The sequence below is a fragment of the Sciurus carolinensis genome, chromosome 4 (genome assembly GCF_902686445.1).
Source record: "Sciurus carolinensis chromosome 4, mSciCar1.2, whole genome shotgun sequence".
NCBI classification, from domain to species: Eukaryota; Metazoa; Chordata; class Mammalia; order Rodentia; family Sciuridae; genus Sciurus; species Sciurus carolinensis.
The window spans coordinates 151239494-151260081 of NC_062216.1; the positions used below are offsets into that span (position 1 = coordinate 151239494).

The window sequence follows — 20588 nt, forward strand, 5'->3', positions numbered from 1 at the left end:
TTTTTTTTTGAGGAGGGAGGGTACTGGGAATTGAATCCAGGGGAATTTTACATTGAGCTACATCCCCAGTCCTTTTTGTTTCTTTGGTTTGAGACAGAGTCTTGCTAAGTTGCTGAGGTTGACTTTAAACTTGCCATCCTGCTGCCTCAGCCTCCCAAATTGCTGGGATTATAGGCATGAACCACTGAACCTGATGTCTTAATTAATTTTAATCTGTATCCCTCACTGTAATAAACCATAGCCATGAGTATAACAGCTTTCAGTGAGTTCTGTGAGTCCTTTTGGTGATTATTGGACCTAAGAGTAGTCTTGGGGACCCCTGAACTTGCAGTTGGTTTGAGATATGATGGTGGTCTTAGTCTCAGATTTTGCACATGTATATTACAATATCAAAACAAACAAATGGAACTTTGGAAGTCACCTAAATAAATCAATATATATATTTACTGACAGTGAGTTTATATATATATATATATATATATATATACATTTTTCTGACAATATAAATTTTAAAAGAACACACATATTCATCCAAAATTCATGCCTGAGGTCCCTGCCTCTGTGACAGGAACGTCCTTTTTTGTGAACCTCTCTCCCTCGTACTCCAATATATGGTTCCAGCCATGCTATAAGTTCTTCATGACCCCATTCCTTTGCCCTGAGCCCATTTGTCTGGATGGGCACCTGATCTGGTTGGGCCCATCATGATATTCAGTTGGCTGGTGGAGAAATGGGCAGGTAAGAGTTCTACCACCGAGTTTCCTTTTAACTAAAGGTAGCAAAAAGGGTTAGCCCTCTAATTTGAAACTTCGGGGTTGGCAGTGTCTGCAAAGCTAGGGAAACAACTTAGAAAACACAGTCAAAAAAGACATACGGTGAAGAGATTTATGGTCGTTGCCACTTTTTAGACTAGATCCAGTTTTCCTAAGCCCCAGCTGTATTCTCTCTCTTTTGCCAATTTGGTTGTATGATGCTTCAAGTTTCTAAGCTATCTTTCCAGTAAGTTTCCCTTTTGCCTAGGCATTTTGAGTGAAAATGCATTTAAAGGCATTAATCAATAAATCATTGGCCAAGTAAGAAATGTGGCATTACTTTGACCTCTCTCTTATGCCTCTCATATAACCCATTACTAAGTTTTGTCATATTCCTGCTTTTTTGTTGTTGTCGTTGTTGTTCTTTGGGTACTGGGGCGTGAACCCAGTTTCGCTTAACCACTGAATCACATCCCCAGCCCTTTTTATTTTTTTATTTTGAGACAGGGTCTTGCTAAGTTGCTTAGGGCCTTCTTAAGTTGCTGAGGCTGGCCTCAAACTTGCAACTTAAGCTCCTGCCTCAGCTTCCCAAGTTGCTGGGGTTACAGTCATGTGTCACACGCCTGGCTCATACTCCCTCTTAATACCTCTCCCATCCAGCAACTGTGGCCACTTCTCTCCGTCTGCACTATCATTGCCTTAGTTCAACCACCATCCTCTTCTCTTCCCCTCCCCCCTTTTCATTGCAACCGTCCTTTTCCTGCCTCCTATTAATTCAATCATTCATTCAGGAAGTATTGAGTGCCTAGTGTATGCCAAGCACTACTGTAGGTGCTAAAGAAATAAATGGTAAGTAAAACATTCCACAGGGCTCTATTGTTGTAGAAGAATACAGTTAATAGACAAGCAAATGCAGGGTACAGTGCCCCATAGTGACAAGTGCCCAGGAGAACCCGAGGTCTGAGGTTGCAGTGATGGACCCCAATGGTGCCTTATCCACACCCTTGGGTTGGCCCTCCTGCAATGACTCAGGCTCAACTTCATGACATGCTTTAATCAAAGTAACATTACAATGTGGCACAAGTAGGAGCATGAGAAAAGTGCTTACATATTGGACTTGCTTACTTTTGCTTCTGAGAACCCTCTGCCATCATGTGAACATGTCCCCAACTGCGCCAGCCATTTCAGATGTCCCAACTAACATCCACACTCAAGAATAAGGCTGTCTATGCTATCCAGCCACAGCCAAGCCAACGCAGGTCAGAACATTAAATACATACATACATACATATTTGTCGTTTTAAGCTGTGGGTTTTGATACGACCTGTTACACAGCAAAGCCTAACTGACAGAGAAGTTAGCTTTTGGAACAGACAGTAATGAGGAGCTGCTACTTAAATGAGGAAGTCAGAGGTCTCCTTGAGGAAATGACATGTGTGTGTGTGCATGTGCGGGTGTGTGTGTGTGTTTTACTGGGGGTTGAACCCAGGGACACTCTACCACTTAGCTACATCTCCAGCCCTTTTTTCAAATTACTTTTAAATTTTGAGATAGGATCTTGCCGAGTAGCCAAGGCTGGCCTTAAACTTGCTTACAATCCTCCCACCTCAGCCTCAGGGTTTGCGGGGGATTATAGGCATGCGCCACCTCAGTCAGCAGAAGTGACATTTGAACAGAGCTGAAGAGAGGGACTGAACCAACCATGGACTATGTGAAGAACAGCATTCTAGGAGGAAGGAACAGCATTTCAGGCTTAGAAGAAAACATGAGCAGTCGCCTTCTGGCAGGAACAATGGCACTTGAGATACAGTAAGGCCATCAAAGTAACTTGAGTTCAGTGATCAAGGGGAAAGAGTGACAAGAAATGAGGTCAAAGAGGTGGAATGAGGTCATATTCCACTGTTGCAAACGCTGCTGACATCAATCATTTTTCACAAGTAACATTTAGCTATAGGTTTAATTCATAGGAATTAAATGACAGGGGTGGGTGATATGACTCAGTGGTAAAGGGCTTGCCCAACATGCATGAAGCCCTGGGTTCAATCCTCAGCACTGCAAAAAAAAAAAAGTAAAATAAAAAAGATACTAGATGGGGCTGGGGTTGTGACCCAGTGTGGAGTGCTTGCCTAGCATGTGTGAGGCACTGGGTTTGATTCTCAGCACCACATATAAATAAATGAATAAAATAAAGGTCTATCAACATCTAAAAAATATATTTTTAAAAAGATACTAAATGACATAGCAAGAAGATTGTTCTTTGGTATTTTGATAGGTGTTTCCAGATTGTCTTCCACCAAGGTTGTAACAAGTTACCATCCCACCAGCAATATGTTATTTGCAATGATCAAAGAGGGTCTGATCAATCTCTTTGGTCTTTGCCAATAAGATAGGTGAAAAAATTGGCTTTAATTTGCATGTCCTTTACTATGAATGAGGTTGAACAATTATCCTACACTTCAGAGCCCTTAGTATTTCTTTTCCATGAATAGTCTATTTATCTTTGCCCAGTTTTCCACTAGGTTGTCAGTCTTTTTGTAGTCCTTCCCATGCTAGGACAATGAGGCCTTTGTCTATGATTGAATCGCATTTTGAAAGAATCACTCTGCTGTGTAAAGAACAGAAGGAGAGGGACAAGGACAGCAAACCCATTAGGAGGCCACTTTAATGCTCCAGGTGGAAGAAGATGTGACTGGGTTAGAAACACAAGAAGTAGAGAGGGTGAGAAGTGGGCAGACTCAGGCTGATAGCATAATAATACCTCATACTTACTCAAGGTTTTACTCTGTGATAATTGTCCTATAATCTTTTTTTTTTTTTTTTTTGGTAGTGTCGATACTGCTGTTTACCGGTGACGAGTTCTGCTCCCCCTAATGTTGAAGTTTGAACACTAGAGAAGCACGCCAAGGCAAGCATATTAAACAGGTTTTATTTAAAGATAATAATACAGACTTCTCCCAGGAGGGAGCAGGGGGCCATGGCTGATGTTCTAGAGTCCCAAAAAGTGAGCATGCCCTACATCTTTTATAGGTTAAGGTCTCTCCCCCTTCTCTCACTCCTTCCTACCTACATGACTAGGCCAAGGAGTTGCTGGTGACATAGCAAAAAAGGTGAGCAGCAGATGGCAGGGGAGGGCCAAAGTGATTCAGGTAGGTAAGGGCCCGGGGGCATTAATTAGCAGCTCTGTGCCTGTAGTCCTTGACAAGGGCAGGTGGATTTGGTCATCAATGGGCTCTGGAGACACTGGCATTCCAATCTCCCAGGGGCGGTCCCCAACTTCCCAGACTCTGATGGCCTCTGTGGTCTCTATTTCCTCCATTTGACCCCATCCCCTATTTCTACACTAACTGCCCGTCCCCAGTTCTGGCTTCAGTGCTGGGGATTGAACCTGGGGTGCTCTACCTCTAAGCAACATTCCAGCCCGTTTTATATTTTGAAACAGGGTCTTGCTAAGTTGCTCAGGTTGGTCTCATCCTGCCTTAGCCTGCTGAGTAGCTGTGGGATTACAGGTGTGTGTCACACTCCTGACCCCATAAGCATTTTCTCATTTTACTTTCCCAATAATTCTCTAAGGAAGGAATTATTTTCTCTCATTTACAGAAGCTGGTGAAGTGAGTGTGACTTCAAAGCTCAGGTCCTTATCCAGGAAGCCACACTCCCTATGAGCTCCTGTGGCCTGTGAACCTAACATCTATTCTTTCTGCACCAAAGTGATCTTTCCAAAATGCAAACCTGTTTTTGTCACTCTCCTGAAATGCCCTTGAGTGGCTCCCTGTGATGGTCAATTTTATGTGTCAACTCGACTGGGCTAAAGGAGGGACAAGTAGGCGGAAAAACATTATTTCTGGATGTTCTGTGAGGATGCATCCAGAAGAGATCAGCACTCGAATTGGTAGACTGAGTCAAGAACCCCCACAGCTCACCACTGGGTGCAGCGCGCACGCCTGTAATCCCAGCCTCTCAGGAGGCTGAAGTAGGAGGATCATAAGTTTTAGGCCAGCCTTGGCAACTTAGTGAGAACGTCGGTCTCAAAGAAAACATAATTTTTTTAAAGGGCTGGGGATGTTGCCCAGTAATACAGACCCCTGGGTTTGATCCCCAGTACTAAAAAAAAAAAAAAAAAAAAAAAAAAAAAAAGAAAGAAAGAAAAGAAAAGAAAAGAAAAAAAAAAGATCATCCTCACCAATATGATTGCTGATGGCTTAGAAGAACAAAATGACTGAGAAAGGGCAAATCCACTCTTTCCTTGAGCCAGCACATCTGTCTGGGACTGCCCTAGGACAACAGAGCTCCTGGTTTTAGGCATTCAGACTCTCAGACTTCCACCAGCTACATCTACACCCCCAACGCCTACTCCCTAGCCTTCGGACTCTCACTGGGAATCGCACCACTGGCTTTCCTGGTTCTCTAGTTGTAGCAGCAGATCATGGAATTTCTTGGCCTCCGTAACCATGGGAGCCAATTCCCATAACAAATCTCCTCGGATATAGAGGTACATAGGTACTTATGCATGCATGCATAATTGGTTCTGTTTCTCTGGAGAACCCTGGCTAATGCACGCTCTAAGCCTTGGCATTCAAAGTCTACAGACTTTTCATGATCTGGCCCCGGTTTACTGTTGCTGCTTCCCATCCCCCGACTCCCACAAACAGAGCACTTTGTCCCCTGACATGAACTGCTCACAGGTGTGAGCCCACAGACTTCCCTGGGTTCAGACCTGTTCAGTGGCCTCTATCAGGAATATCCTTCCTGCATCCCACTTCCTTTCCCAGACTAATTCCCACTGGCCCTTTAGTCTCAGTTTAGATCTGAGCTCTTCTGAGAAATTGCATAAAATCCACTGCTTCAATAAAATACCAGTTAAGCAGCCCCTGCATACTCTCCCAAAGCACCCTGCACTCTCCCCTGAACAGGATTTATAACGCTCAAGTGTGATTACTTATTTTCTTGCCTGTGTCCATAACTCCCACACAATCCTTCCCAACTGGACTATAAAACCGTATTGTAGCCAGAAGCAATATTAAGTTTCTTTCTTAAACATTTCTGTAAAAATTATTTTAAAAGGTTAAAAGATTTGCGTTTAGGTAAAAAGTTTTATATTACACTAGGCAAAATGGAGCACACCGGTAATCCCAGCAACTCTGGAGGCTGAGGCAGGAGGATTACAAGTTTGAGGCCAGCTTCAGGAACTTAGCAAGACCTTGTCTCAAAAAAATAAAATAAAAAGGTCTGGGGATGAAGCTCAGTGGTAAAGTGCCCCAGGGTTCAATCCCCAGTACCCACCAAAAAATGTTTTGCATTGCTCACACATTAGAGCATAAAATGGCATACAAAGTCTCTTGACCCCTTCTCCACCATTCCCCATTCTTTAGTTTTCTTCCTTCACAACTAAGTATTGTGGTTTCTCTTTTTCCTTCTGAAAAATGTTTACATATGTTCAAGACTATATGCGTGTGTATATGTGTGTGTGCATTCACGTTTTCCACAAACATTTCACATAAACGGAAGCCTGCCATTTACATCTTCCTCCACTATTTTCCTCTTAGTATATATATTAAGGACCTTTCCAAGTCCACACAAGAGAGCTGCCTCTTGGTGTGTACGCTGCTGTGTGTGCACGTGATGAACTACATTTTTTCACGATTCCACTCCTCATGGCCTCAGCACAGGATCCACCACATGGTGGGGGCTTCGTGAGACTGTTGAGCTGAATTGAACTGAACTGAATTATAATACAAGAAGTTGATAATAATAAGGGCCGAGGATATCCAAGTGACTAACAAACTCATGAAACAGGTTCAGCATCGAAATTCAGTAAGGAGATGCAAATGAGAAGCAGTGAGATTTTACTGCCCACCTGCTAGAATGGCTCAACTAAACAACATGAAACATCTGGCCATTCCAAATGCCGGGGAAGACATGGCGCCCCTGGAACCCTCAGTCACTGGTGGGCGTGTGAATCGATACAGCCACTCTGGAAAACTCTCTGATGATAACTACTGAAGCTAACACAGCAACTCTACTCGGGTGTACGTCCAACAGAAATGCTGCCTGTGTTCACCAAAAGTCTTACGTGTACAAACCCGCCAATCTCTGGGCACAGACATTCTGAGACCCCCAGTGGATGCCTGAAACCTCAGCCCGGAGCTCTGTGTGTGCTATGCTTTATATATATATATATATATATATATATATATATATATATATATATATATATATTTTTTTTTTTTTATACACATGTGCCTACGATAAAGTTTAATTTACAAACTAAGCAAAGTAAGAGATTAATATTAATAAGATAGAATAATTAAACAATATATTGAAATGAAAGTTACATGAATGTAGTCCTTCTCTCTTAAAAGAGTCGAAACAAATTAATGTTTTGGGGACCCAGTTGACAGACAACTGAAACCATGGAAACAAAACCGTGGCTAAGGGGAGACTACCGTACATCCAGGGGTCCCCCTAATGCTTTGGGTGCCTTGGGAGTCAGAGTCCTACTGTTTTAGAGCGATGACTACTAAGGGAGTAAGCTGGGAGTAATTTATGTTCAAAATGAGGTTAGGGGAAGGCCCCAGCTTCTGTAGTGACCACAAAGCTAAGGCAGAGCCAGTCTCTGAAACAGAAAGGCGACTCTGCGCTCTGGCTCATGTCCCACCTAGGCAGGAGGCTCCAGTTGAGATGACGAGACCCTTTGAATGAAAGCGCTCTGAATTCCCTGCCTTTTCTCACCGAGACAGGGTGAAAATGTAGCCAAGGGGACCAGCATCACCAACCAGCACCAGCACCAGACAGCTCAGGCCTATAGGAGCACCAGTGTCGGCAGAGGCGCCTGCTGGCGACAGGACTGGGGGCCATCCCAGCAGGGCGCCCCTTGCACTGGTTCTGCGGTCACCCAAAGCAGGCAAATAGTGTTTGGCTCGGATAGATCCTCCATCACATCTGGGCCAGAGCCCAAAGGACTCACCCTTGAATCCCGGAATCTTCCCACGTGTGTACCCCACACCTCCTGGAGCACACGAATGTGTAACACCTGGCCCTTGGGAGTTTATTTCTTGTACTTTTTATTTTTTTAGGATGACAGTACAATTTCAACCCTCGGATGTTAGTGTCTTAATGTAATAAATGCTCACTCGTTCCTTACCTTTGTAACAGCCCCGCCAGGGTGCACCAACCTGTCCCCTTCCACAGGGTCACCAGAGCCAGTCGCCTTCCACCCCTGCTCTGCCCTGCTCTGGGATCTCTAGGACCTGTGACCTCTTTGTCCAGCCAGCAGGTGAGGAAAGAGTGGAGAGGATCCCAGCCCCCAACTCCTCCCCACTGGACAGGAACAGGGTCTTCCCAGGCACCAGGTACTGGCTAGGCTGCTCTTTCTGGTAAGAGGTCTCCTCTGCAAAAAGGGGGTGAGGGATCAGGAATTGCTGATTGTGTAGACCAAGAGCCACCATGCCCTGTACCTGCCTAGAATGACAATTAGGCACCCTCCCTTTCCAAGGGAGGCTTTTAGTGATTTCCTGTTTGTTAGTTAGCTTTGTAGTCACTGTGACCAAATACCTGACAAGAACAATTTAGAAAGCCAGGACAGTGGCTCACACATGTAATCTCACCAACATAGGAGCTTGAGACAGAAGGATCACAAGTTCCAGGCCAGCCTCAGCAACATAGTGAGGCCCTCAGCAACATAGCGAGAACTAGTCTCAAAAATAAAAAAATAAATAAAAATAAAGGACTGGGGACGTAGCTCAGTGGTAAAGTTCCCTACCCCCACCCCAGGGTTAAATCCCCAGTACGGAAAAAAAAATCACAACTCAGAAATTTTATCTGGGCTCACGGTTTCAGAGGTTCAGTCCATGGTTGACTCTTTCATTGTTCTGAGTCTAAGGTGAGGGAGAATATCGTGGTGAAAGGGTGGAGCAAAGGGAAGCTGCTCGGCTCAGGGTGACCAGGAAGTACAGAAAGAGGAGTGTGGGGGCAGGGACACCCCAGTGACCTAATTTTCAGCCAGCAGGGTCAACCCTTCCGATAGTTACCACCCATTCAGTGAATCCAAATCAGGGAACTAATTAGGTCACAATGTTCATCATCTAATCATTTCACCTCTGAATATTCTTGCATCAATCTGGGAGCTTTGAGGGGATGTCTCATATCCAAACCATAACACCCTTTTGATATGTGGATATATACCTGGCAACACCTTTAGCTGACCAGTCTCTCCCTCTAGAAGTGAGGCAGGAAAGACACAGTTAAATCTAAACACAAAACTCTCCTCCTGATGGTGTGCCCAAACATTAGGACGCAGTCCCGAAGGTGGCACACCAGGGTCACCATTGTTAACCACAAGGACTGGGGATTGGGTGGTGGAGGAAGAGGAGCATTTCACTATTTGCCTTGCATGATTTTTGTATATTGGATTTTAAAACTAATGAGCAAAAAGGGTATTAATCGGGGGCTGGGGCTCTTGCTCAGTGGCAGAGCGCTTGCCTAGCATGTGTGAGGCACTGAGTTTGATCCTCAGCACCACATAAAAATAAATAAAATAAAGTCATGCTGTCCATCTACAACTACAAAAAAATTTAAAAAGGGTATTAATCAGTGTTGTTATTGATATGAAATTTAAGAATAGGCAAAATAAACAGAGTGATCAAAGTCAGAAGAGTGGGGCTGGGGATGAAGCTTTGGGGTAGAGCACTTGCCTAGATGCACGAGGCCCTGGGTCCAATCCCAGTACCAATACTTCCTCTGCAAAATTCCTCCTTACCTCTGGGGAAGGAGTGTGGGATGGGTTTTGACTGGACAGTACACGAGGCAGGAAGTGTTCTGTACCTCCATGTGGGTGAGCGCCACACAGATGTACACACAGGTAGAAATTGCTCAGGCAATTAGCACACTTTATGCTCTTTGCTGTACATACATTACACCTCAGTTTTTAAAAAGAAGTCTGTTCACACATTTCCTGCTCTACTTTATCTCTAAATTTCTAGTGGCCCCCTTTGAGAACCCTGCTAGAGACGCAGATGAAAACAGGCAATACAGTTTTCTTCCCCCGCCCCTTCATAAGCTGGGACTTGGAGCCATCTGATGCCTGCACAGATGTAGAAAACTGTACAGAAAGTAGCAGGTCAACATGGTCTCAAAGATCCCCAAGTTGTCACTGAAAAGAAGTGTGACATAGTAGAAAGAGCCCAGACTTGGGAGTCAGCCAGCTGGAAGTCCACATCCCAGATCTGTTACTTCGCTGTAAGATCCCAGGCAAGTTACAGAAGCGTTCTGAGTTCTGTCTCCTCTTCTGTAAAGCCAGTCTCACATGGCTGAGGCAAGAGTGGAATGAAACACTTCTGCCTCCAATAGTCCTTGATGTGTGTATGGCGGAAATCCCAAGGTGAGCAACCACGTTAAGTGAGAGGCCATGTGTAAAGTGCTTGCTCTGTGCCTGGCGTGGAAGAAGGAGGTGCTGGGTTCCTGCCTGGCCTTTCAATGCAGTAAGCAGAGGGACAAAGGGACCAGGAGACACTTATCTCTCTAGGGAAGTGCCAGCTGCCCCTGGTGACTAGTGATGTCTTTGTTGGGTGATGAGTCACTAGCAGAGCAGTTCAAGGCTGCTGCCCAACTGAGACAGCTCTCATACACACCCTGGCTTCCCTTTCCATGACTGAGAGGCCTGGCAAGTGACTCAGTCTCCCTGTGCTTCAGCTTCTTTATCTGTAAGGTGAGAAAAATAAGACCACCTACTTGTACATGAGATAATACACATCAGGAACTCAGTGCACACCTGCACAAAGTCTGTGCTCCAGAAATGTTCTTATAAGAAGTCTGGGTTTTGCAAACATTTCCTGGTGGTCCTGACATTGCAAACTGTTCCCGCCCTGGTGGCCATGGCCTCTCCCTTCCCTGTCTGTCATAGTCCTTTTCCTGTGGTGTCTCGGTGCAGCTCCTCCACAGTCTTGGCCCTACCAGTGGTTTTTGTTTTATTTTGATCCTTTCATCAACATCTCCCCATTCCCCCACCCCCAGGCCCTGACGTCCATCATTCTACTCTCTGCTTCTGTGAGTTTGACTCTTTTAGACTCACATGAGTGAGATCATGTGCTATCTTTCTGTTTTTGTTTTTGTTTTTTTCACTTCATATAATGTCCTCTAGGCTCATCCATGTTGTTGCAAATCACAGAATTTCATTCTTCTTTAAGGCTAAATAGTACTGTATTGTGCATATAACACATTTTCTTTAACCATCAATGGTCACTCAGGTTGATTCCATGTCTTGACTATTGTGAATAATGCTGCAATGCACATGAAGATGTCACTTCAGCATACTGATTTCATTTTCTATACCTACATACTCACTGGTGGGATTGTGGAATCATATGGTAATTCCATCTTTAACTATTTTTTATTTTTAGTTCCAGGGACTGAACTCATCACTTAATCACTAAGCCACATCCCCCAGCCCTTTTTTCAATGCTTAATCTTGAGACAGGGTCTTGTTAAGTCCTTAGGGCCTCACTAAGTTGCTGAGATTGGTCTTGAACTTGGGATCCTCCTTCCTCAGCCTCCTGAGACGCTGGGATTACAGGCATGTACCACCATGCCTGGCCTATCTTTACTTTTTTGAGAGACCTCCATACCGTTTTCCATAATGGCTATACTCATTCCTATTTCCACCAAGAGTGTCTAAGAGTCCTTTTTCTCCACTTTCTCACCAGCACTTGTTATCTTTTTTCTTTGATGATAGCCACTCTAAACCAGGCACTGTGACATATGCCTGTAAGCCCAGTGGCTCAGGAGGCTGAGGCAGGAAGATCTCGAATGCAAAGCTATCATCAGCAACAGTGAGGGGCTAAACAACTCATTGAGACCCTTTCTCAAAATAAAATACAAAATAGGGCTGGGGATGTGGCTCAGTGGTTGAGTGCCCCTGAGTTCAATTCCCGTAAAAAAAAAAAAAAAACAGGTGTGAGGTGCGATCTCACTGTGGTTTTAATGTGTATTTTCTTTCTCATATACCTGTTGGCCATGCCAGCAGTTTTCCCAGTTACTTCTACTGCTTGCACTTTTCTTTTCTAGCTAGAATCACAGACTTCTTCGGTTCATAAATACAGCATTAAAAACCAAGGGCTCCTTACCTTTTCCTCTCTTGCATGGCGGCAATGTATTTTCCAAGGAACAGGACTCTCAGTCCGATGGCAGGCTAGGATAAGGAGTAGGAAGATGAAGTTTTTATTGTAATATTTAACCCGACGCAGTTTTGAGGAGGGGAAGCCAGTCACTTTCTGTTTCCTACCGCTTCGTGTCTGGTCTGTGACTTCAAGCCCTTTTAAGGCAATGAAAAGGCCTGACCTAGCTGGCAAATCTCCCATGGTGTGCCACTGCTCTGAACTGGAGTTATTTAAATTCCACCTTCTCTCTGACCCAGAGGAGAACATATAGCACGGTGTTGCTTTAAGCATTAAAATAAGGCCCCAATGCTGCTGATGAGAAGGATGGATCCAGTAGGGTATGGAGAGGAGAGGTGTTTTCTCCCAGGTCATTTACACATTGCTTAATGTACCAGAAGAAGTAATATGGAAGAAGCCTTTGAACCTGAAAGAATGTCTCAAAGTCAGTCTGTATTTTTAAAAACTCTAGACTGTGTCCTCCTCATTTAAAAGTTCACTTCTTTCTGTGAGGCAAATAAAATCCTTTAGCCACCACCCCCCCTGCACCTTCCCTTTTCTTTCTTGCCATCAAAGTCAAACTCAAAAAAAAAAAAACCAAAAAAAAAACTCCCATTAAGAGTCTGAAATGCCATGTTTGCCTCTTCAGCCTCTCTTGAAGCCTATGGTGGGGCAGGTCACCTAAAGCCAAGCCATGGAATTTTCTTTTCTTTTTTTGGTACTGGGGATTGAACCCGGGTGTGTTTTACCACTGAGTTACATCCTCAGTCCTTTTTATCTTTTATTTTTGAGACAGTGTGTTGCTAAATTGCTCAGGTTGGCCTTGAACTTGTGATCTTCTGCCTCAGCCTCCCAAATAGCTGAGATTAAAGTGTGTACCACAGTGTCAGCCCCTGCCCTGCTTGTAATCCTCTCTCTCTAGTTACCTGTCATTCTTTGCCCTCTAATAATTCAACCAACATCTGAGCACCTACCTTGTGCCAGGTACCAGAACCAGGATAAGACAGTCACGGGTTCTACTCTCATGGCACACAGTCCCGTGAACTCCTCCTAGCACGATGTCGTCAGTTATCTCCACTGGACATTTCTGTTTGCTGTCCTCACCATCCCTGACACAACACAGCTGAAGCCAAATTCACTCTCTTTATTCCAAAACTGACCTCCCTATTTCTGTTCCCATATGCCACACTCAAAGCCAGGACATCGTTGTCTCTTCATTCACCCTTGTTGCTAGCACGTTCCATTTCTATCTAATCATTAAGCCTACTCCTACACCAAGGGCCCGAAGCCAAAGCACATACGAGGTATGTAATGGTCCCTGATACACAAATAATCAGTGTGAAACATGCAACAATAGAGGTATGTCCATGATAGATGGGAGGAGAAAGCATCTGGATTCTTTTACTTTTATTTTTAGTTGTAAATGGACATAATACCTTTATTTTATTTATTTATCTTTATGTGGTGCTGAGGATCAAGCCCAGTGCCTCACACGTGCCAGGCAAGCCCTCTACCACTGAGCCACAATGCCAGCCCGCATCTAGGTTCTTGAGGGAGGAAGGAAAGGAGAAAATGTGGAGCGTAACAACAGAGCACATTGAAAACTGACCTTAGAAAGTGCAAGTATTCGGGCTGGGAAGATAGCTTAGTTGGTAGAGCGCTGCCTTCTCAGGCACAAGGCCCTGCGTTCAATCCCCAGCACTGAAAAAAGAAAGTACTAATATTTGAAGGGTAGATCCATGTCAAATGCCTGGAGAAGTTAGGGGGTGTGAGGCCTGAAGAGGTCTTTTGGTTTTGTAAACCAGGAGGTGACCTTGGTGAGCCCAGTTTGCACAGAGAGGTGGGTGGAAGGAAGAAGACTGAGTGGAAGGTGGTGAGGAGGACGGGACTGGAGGAGTGAATATGTCCCCAGCCTCTGTTCTCCCTCTCGGTGACGCTGTCTTGATTTTCCTTTGGGTCCACCACCTTTCATCTTTCAGACCAGGCTTGGGTGGGCCCAGCCAATCAAATTGGCACATGTCCATTGCCATGGAGATCTGTTCAGGGGTGGCTCCTAACCAAATCCGGGGCAATGAGAATGTGCTCTGCAGCCGCTCTCAGGAAGAGGTGCTCTCCTTCTGCACCAGCTCAAAATCCTGACGACCATCTTGTCAGAGCTGGACTATTGGTCTCCTTGTCTCCTAGCTCCTCCTACCAACCAAAACTTCCAGATTCTCCTTCACAACACTGCTTTTACATTATGCAAAAACTACTGAGCACCTGCCACTGAATTCCCTGCACTTGGTCTTCACTCTCCACAGGTTGGAACAAGCCTACCTTGCTGGCATCTCTTTGTCCTCAAGGCTTCTTTTAGTTTTCCTTCTGGACTGCCTACCCTCTGCTTTCTACTATTTAAATCCTTTTCATCTTTCAATGTCCCAGCTCAAATGCCATCTTCCTTGACTCCCATTTGGCATCAATATGACTTGATGGCAATTTTTGGAAAATGTGATTTATTGTCTCGTTTTCTTACTGCTCATTTTACATGTTTAGGTTTTTCTTTCTCAGATTACCTTGGTGGAATTTGAAGACAAAGCCCATGTCATGATTATTGGTATTCTGTGTAGCACTGATGACAGAGCTCTGCATAGCTGACACTCCAAATTTTTACGGAATGACTAATAGACATTTCCCAGTTTGGCAGTGGGTGGCAGGAAATGGAGATGAATGTAAAGCTACAATTTAAATGATGAAAAGAGATGTTGTCAGCAGGGAGACAGGAAGAAACATTAATAGATGCAAATAGTGTGGTCAAGAAGACACAGAGGGGGTGTGATAGATGGAGGGTCTTTGAAGGAGTCAAACTTGACAAGGCAAATAGAGCAACCCCAAGCAGCAGGATGGGGGCCCCAGGGACAATCCCTGAAAACACTGGAGAATCTGTGATCCAAAGGGTGGGGAGACTAAGGAGAAGCTAAGTGACATGAAGGTTTGACACAGTCAGCGACTTCAGCCGCAAGGGCTTGCCTGACTCAGAGTAGAAAGGGGTTGGAAGGACTCCTAGAAACAGTGCTTGTGAGATTTAGGACATTTCTCACCCTCTTCAGGACCTCTCTAAGGCTCCTGTAGAATAATGAAGAGAAGCTCGCAGAAATGACCTCCCAGGGATGTGGAAAAGCCACGAGAAACCACCCTTCACAAGGTCCCAGGAGACTGTCGCATTGTAATTCTCATCAACGTTTCCGATCCTCACCTTCCTTTGTGGATCCCTCTTCCTGAATCGTTTTCTTCCCTAGGCCTCTAGGATACCCTCTCTTTCCTGTTTCTGCTCCTGGTGGACTGGTCCTTTCTCCTTAGTCTCCTATGTTGGGTTTTCTTCATCTTCCTGACCTCTGAGCATCAGCAGGCCCCTGACCTTCCTCCTCAAGCCTCTTATCTACATTTGAACTCAGGTCTTGGGGGGACTCTTGGTAAAGTCCAGAGCTTGCAATATTTCTTGTATATTTATGATATCCAATTTTGTATCTTAAGCCCTAAAAATTTCTTTCTTCTCCCTTGAACTCTAGATTCATATATCCACTGACTATTCTCTTTTTTGGGTCGGGGTAGGTACTGGGGATTGAACTCAGGGGCACATGACCACTGAGCCGCATCCCCAGACTTATTTTGTATTTTATTAGAGACAGAGTCTCACTGAGTTGCTTAGCGCCTTATTTTTGCCGAGGCTGGCTTTGAACTTGCAATCCTCCTATCTTGGCCTTTCAGAGCCCTGGGGATTAAAGGCGAGCACCGCCATGCTCAGCATGACTATTCTTTTTCTCCACTTAGATGACCAACAATCAATCCAAACTTAACAGTTCAGAATTGAGTTTTTAACTCTCCCCCACCCCACCACCACCTTCTACTTTACCTGTATTCTTGGTCATTTCTACAAGTTAATATTTAATTCTGCCTGTTTGCTACGTTGTCAATATGAGGTGTCCCCCAGAAAGTTCATGCGTGAGACAATGCAAGAAGGTTAAGAGGAGAGATGATTGGGTTATGAGAGCCTTAATCCAATCAGTGGATTAATCCCCTGATAGGGATTAACTGAATGGTAACTGAAGGCAGGTAGGATGTGACTAGAGAAGTTAGGTCACTGGGGACATGCCTTTGGTGTTTATATTTTGTCATGGTGAGGAGAGCGCTCTCTGTCTCTGTCTCTCTCTCTCTCTCTCTCTCTCTCTCTCTCTCTCCTTCTTGGAGGCCATGTCTTGACCTGCTTTCCTCCACCACACCCTTCCACCATGATGTTCTGCCTCACCATGATCCCAAGGAATGGAGCTAGCTATCTATAGACTGAGGCACTGAGACTTCTGAAACTATGAGCCAAAATAAACTTTTCTTCCTCTAATTGTTCTTGTCAGGTCTTTTTGGTCACAGCAGTGAAAAAGCTGCCTAAAACACAGTTGTTCTTCATGCTCCTTGAATAATCCCAGCTGCACTCTTTCTCGGACCCCACATCCAATCCATCCACAAATTTGGTCAACTCTCCCTTAGAAATATACCTCGATTCTGAAAGGTCTCCTCGTTTCCACCACTACCACCCTCGTCTAGTCCACCATTGTTTCCCGTCTGGACTATCATAACAGCCTTTTTAACTGGACTTTGGACTTCCTCCTTTGTCACCTATGGGCTCTTCCCACTGAGCAGCCTGAGGAGTCCTTCCAAAATGTAGGTAAATTCATGTCCCTCATCCACTGAAATTCTGACACAGGTGGCAACAGGGATGATCCTCAAAGACATTAATTTTGAACACTAAGTGAAATAAGCCAGGTGTGAAAAGATAAATATTGTATGATCCCACTTCACCAAGGTACCTAGAAGAATCAAATTCACAGAAACAGAACGTAGAATGGTTATGGGGGCTGGGGAGAGAGAGGAAGGGGAGATACTGTTCAGCGAGGACAGAGTTTTGGTTTGGGATGATGAAAGAGTTCAGTTGCACCCTGGAAAAGACTAAAACGGTAACTTTTGTGTTGTACGTATTTATCAAAATTTTAAAACAAACAAAAACTTCTAATGGTTTCTCATCTCTCTCAGGGCCAAACCTAAAAGTCCTTACCAAGGCTTATAAGGCCCCTGCCACCTCTCTGGCTCCTCTCCTACCACTCCGCCCCACCACTCTGACCTCCCTCTTGCTCACACACACCATGAACCTTCCCACTCAGACAAGCCAAGCTCCGCCCGCCACGGGGCCTGAGCATTTGTTATTCTTTGTGACTGAAATATTCCCTCCCACCCCCCAGAAGCCTGCACCGTTAGCTCCTTTACTTGGTTTAGGCTCCAGTCAAATGTCACTCTCAGAGCCTTGGTCCCTAACTAAAATACTACCCTGTATGACTCTTCCATCGTTCACATCCCTTTGCCCAGATTTATTATCTGCCCTCCCCTTACCGCCCACCTGGTACTGTGGAGTGAACCTGGGGTGCTTTCCCACCGAGCTACATCCTCAGCTCTTTTGCATTTTTCACTTTTGAGAGAGTCTCACTAAGTTGCCCAGGCAGACCTTGAACTTGCAATCCTTCTCCCTTAGCCTCTGGAGTTGCTTGGATGTCAGGCCTGCACAACTGCATCGGGCTGCCTGGCTTTATTCTCAAAAGCATTTATAATGAACTGACATACGTCGTTTTTCATTTGGTGTTTTATTTTCCCCATTAGGAATTAAGCTGCCTGAGTTTAATCCCTGGTAAAGAAAGAAAGAAAAAAGAGAACGGAGAACAAGGATGTTCTCTGGCCCACTATAGACCTCAGTTTCCTAGAAAATATGTGGCATGTGGTAGACACTTAAGAATTTGTTGAATGAATAAATGGATGACTTTTACCTATTCTCATCAAGGGCCCCAAAATAGTAAGCCAAGAGACTATTAGGTGACTCATTTCAGGATAAGTAAATATAATTTTCTTGGAGGAGGCTTGCTGAACCCAGTTCCTTAGATTTTTTTGTTGTTGTTGTTTTATTTTTGTAACTGTGAAAAATATGTTCATTATCAAAAACTTACATAACACCAAAAAAAAAAATAAATAAATAAAGAAGAAGAAAATTAAGGCTGTTGGCTATTCCATCCTACATCCTAATATCCACTATTGATATTAGGAAGCTTCATTTGAATTAATTTTAATTTTGTTGTTGTTGTTGTTCAGTTGGGGATTGAACCCAGGAGTGCTTTACCACTGAGTTAGATCAAAGAGACATAGGAGGTCACTCTGCAAGTCTGCTAGATCAAAGGGACATAGGAGGTCACTTGGCAAGTGTGACCTTCTGGGGGAGGCTTGCAAAGTTCAACTGCACATCAGAGTTGTCAAAAAAAATTGGGTAAAGACAGGGAAGTACGGCTGATTTCCTTCCTGTCTTTCATTTGCCACTCATCAAAGTTCACCCCCATGGAACTAACTTCAACTTCCACACAGCCTCTCAGGGGCCATACAGAAAACCAGATCTGATGTCTTAGTAACATCAGTAGAGTCTGGCGGCAAAGAGGTGGCTCAATGTGCTGTACCGGTCAACAAGGGAAGGAAGGCAGTCGGGAGACTGAACTTGCATGAGGTTTGTATTGGATATAGCACTTGAAATAAAGTTGGGGTCACACTTCTCACAGTTTTTTAATTAATTGTCCATGTATGGAGACACTCACCTCTTTTAAGTATACAATTTACTGGTCTTTAGTATATTCAAAGTTGGGCAACCATCACTACTCTAATTCCAGAATATTGTCATCAATCTGAAGAAACCCCGTACCATCCACAATTGCTCCCCATCCTCCTCTCCCCCCAGAGTCCCAGAAACCACTGATCTACATCCTATCTCTATGGATTTGTCTATTCTGGACACCTTCTATAAATGGAATTGTACCACCATTGGCATTGTGGGTCTGGCTTCTTTGACTTAGCCCTGTTTTCAAGGTTCATCTATGTTGTCTGTACTGCATCCTCTTTTATGGCTGAATAATATTCCACTGTTAACAGAACACATTTTGTTATCCATTTGAGCTGATAAAACTTTTTTTTCTACATTTTAGCCACTATAAATAATGTTGCAATGAATATTTGCAGACAAGTTTTTGTGCAGGTTTGCATTTCTCTTAAGCACATACATAGGAGTGCCATAATTACTTATTTTTGTTCTGTATATCTCATTTTTGTTGTTGTTGTTGAAAAGCAGACATTTTAAGTGAATGAAATAACTCTAGAAATCAGGTTTTCCTCTCTCCTCTGATTGCTGCTGGTGATTGTCATTGTGTGTGTAGTGACTTTTCTGAACTAATTCTGTAGTCTGTATTCTTTGTGGTACGTGGCAGCTGAAGCTTAGCGGTTGGCCAGTTGCACTGTGGTCAGAGATTTCTTTAAGTGCCTGGAGCCAATCAGTCTGCCTGTCCTTGCCGAGGGCCTCCACGTGCGTTGGGTATGCTTTCCACCGAGGTTTCCCACTCTGCCTGAGCCTTCACTGCCCACCACACAAAGCCTCAGGGGAGCCAGAGGTGAGCTTAGTCCCTTCTGTTTTCCCTCGGCGTGGACACAGCCCTGGTCATAGCACTGCTCTCTGTGTGCACACTGCCTTCGAGATTCCCCCAAATTATTTAGGAGCTTTTTAAAGACCCCACGGACATCTCATTCCCTAGCTTTTCCTTTCAAGCTTTTTAGTTCACCTCTTGTTTCCACAGAGATTAGCCGCCACCTAAGGCAACAGCGGTGTTAAACAATTGCCTCTGATTACTTTTGACAAATGGCCCCTGGGGGAAAGCTGTTCACGCTGAGTGACCCCGGGCCACGTCAAATAAAGACGGATCCCGTGAGTGGGATCTTCCCAGGAACCACCAGACAGGTGACACTATGGCATTTCCCCCTGCGTGGGGCTCTTGAAGGAGTCACAATATTGTTCTGTCCCCTCTGGTGGCTGCCGGGATCCTGATTTACAATATGAGCGGGGAAGGTTGATTTTTCAAGTCTACAGCAGAACTGAGAATAGGGCAATAAAAATACCATAGAGCTCACCATCCCTCACTGAAATCCATCTCTCTCTCTCCTACTGGGGGTTGAACTCAGAGGCACTTTATAACTGAGCCACATCCCCAGCCCTTTTTATTTTTTATTTTGAGACAGGGTCTCACTAATTTGCTTAGTGCCTCGCTAAGTTGCTGAGGCTGGAACTTGAGATCCTCCTGCCTCAGCCTTCCTAGTTGCTGGGATTACAGGAGTGCGCCACCATGCCCAGCTCCTTCTGTTTCTCTTGAATTAACATTCTCTGGTCGATTCTGACCATTTTGTTAGTTTTCTCATTACTTATATGTTGGGAGAAGATTTTTGGAAGTCCTTACTCTGCCACCTTCTCTGACATCACCCGCAGTATTAATATTACTTTAAAAAAAATTGTACATGATAAATTTCTCATAATCGTAAACATTCTCCCCAAACATGAATGTTAATGGATGTATAATTTATCATCTTATCGATATCTTATTTAATTGTTCTTTTGTATTGAAGTTTTAGATTATCTTCTATTTTTCTCTTTTATAGATAATGCCTTCTTAAATATTCTTTGACTCTACCTTGGATCATTTTCTCATGTTGAATTGGAGGAACTGGGAATACTTGCTGGGTTAAAAACTATAAACATTTTAAAAGCTAAGTTATGAAGTAATAGAAAGTCAGTTAGTTACAAGTAACAGAAAGG

The 20588-nt window shown here is 44.2% G+C and overlaps 1 pseudogene; it reads right to left on the reverse strand.

Moving 5' to 3' along the window:
* Positions 1-7477: 7477 nt before the first annotated feature.
* LOC124982959 (glyceraldehyde-3-phosphate dehydrogenase-like) overlaps positions 7478-20588 on the reverse strand; it is a 31208-nt pseudogene continuing 18097 nt past the window's right edge.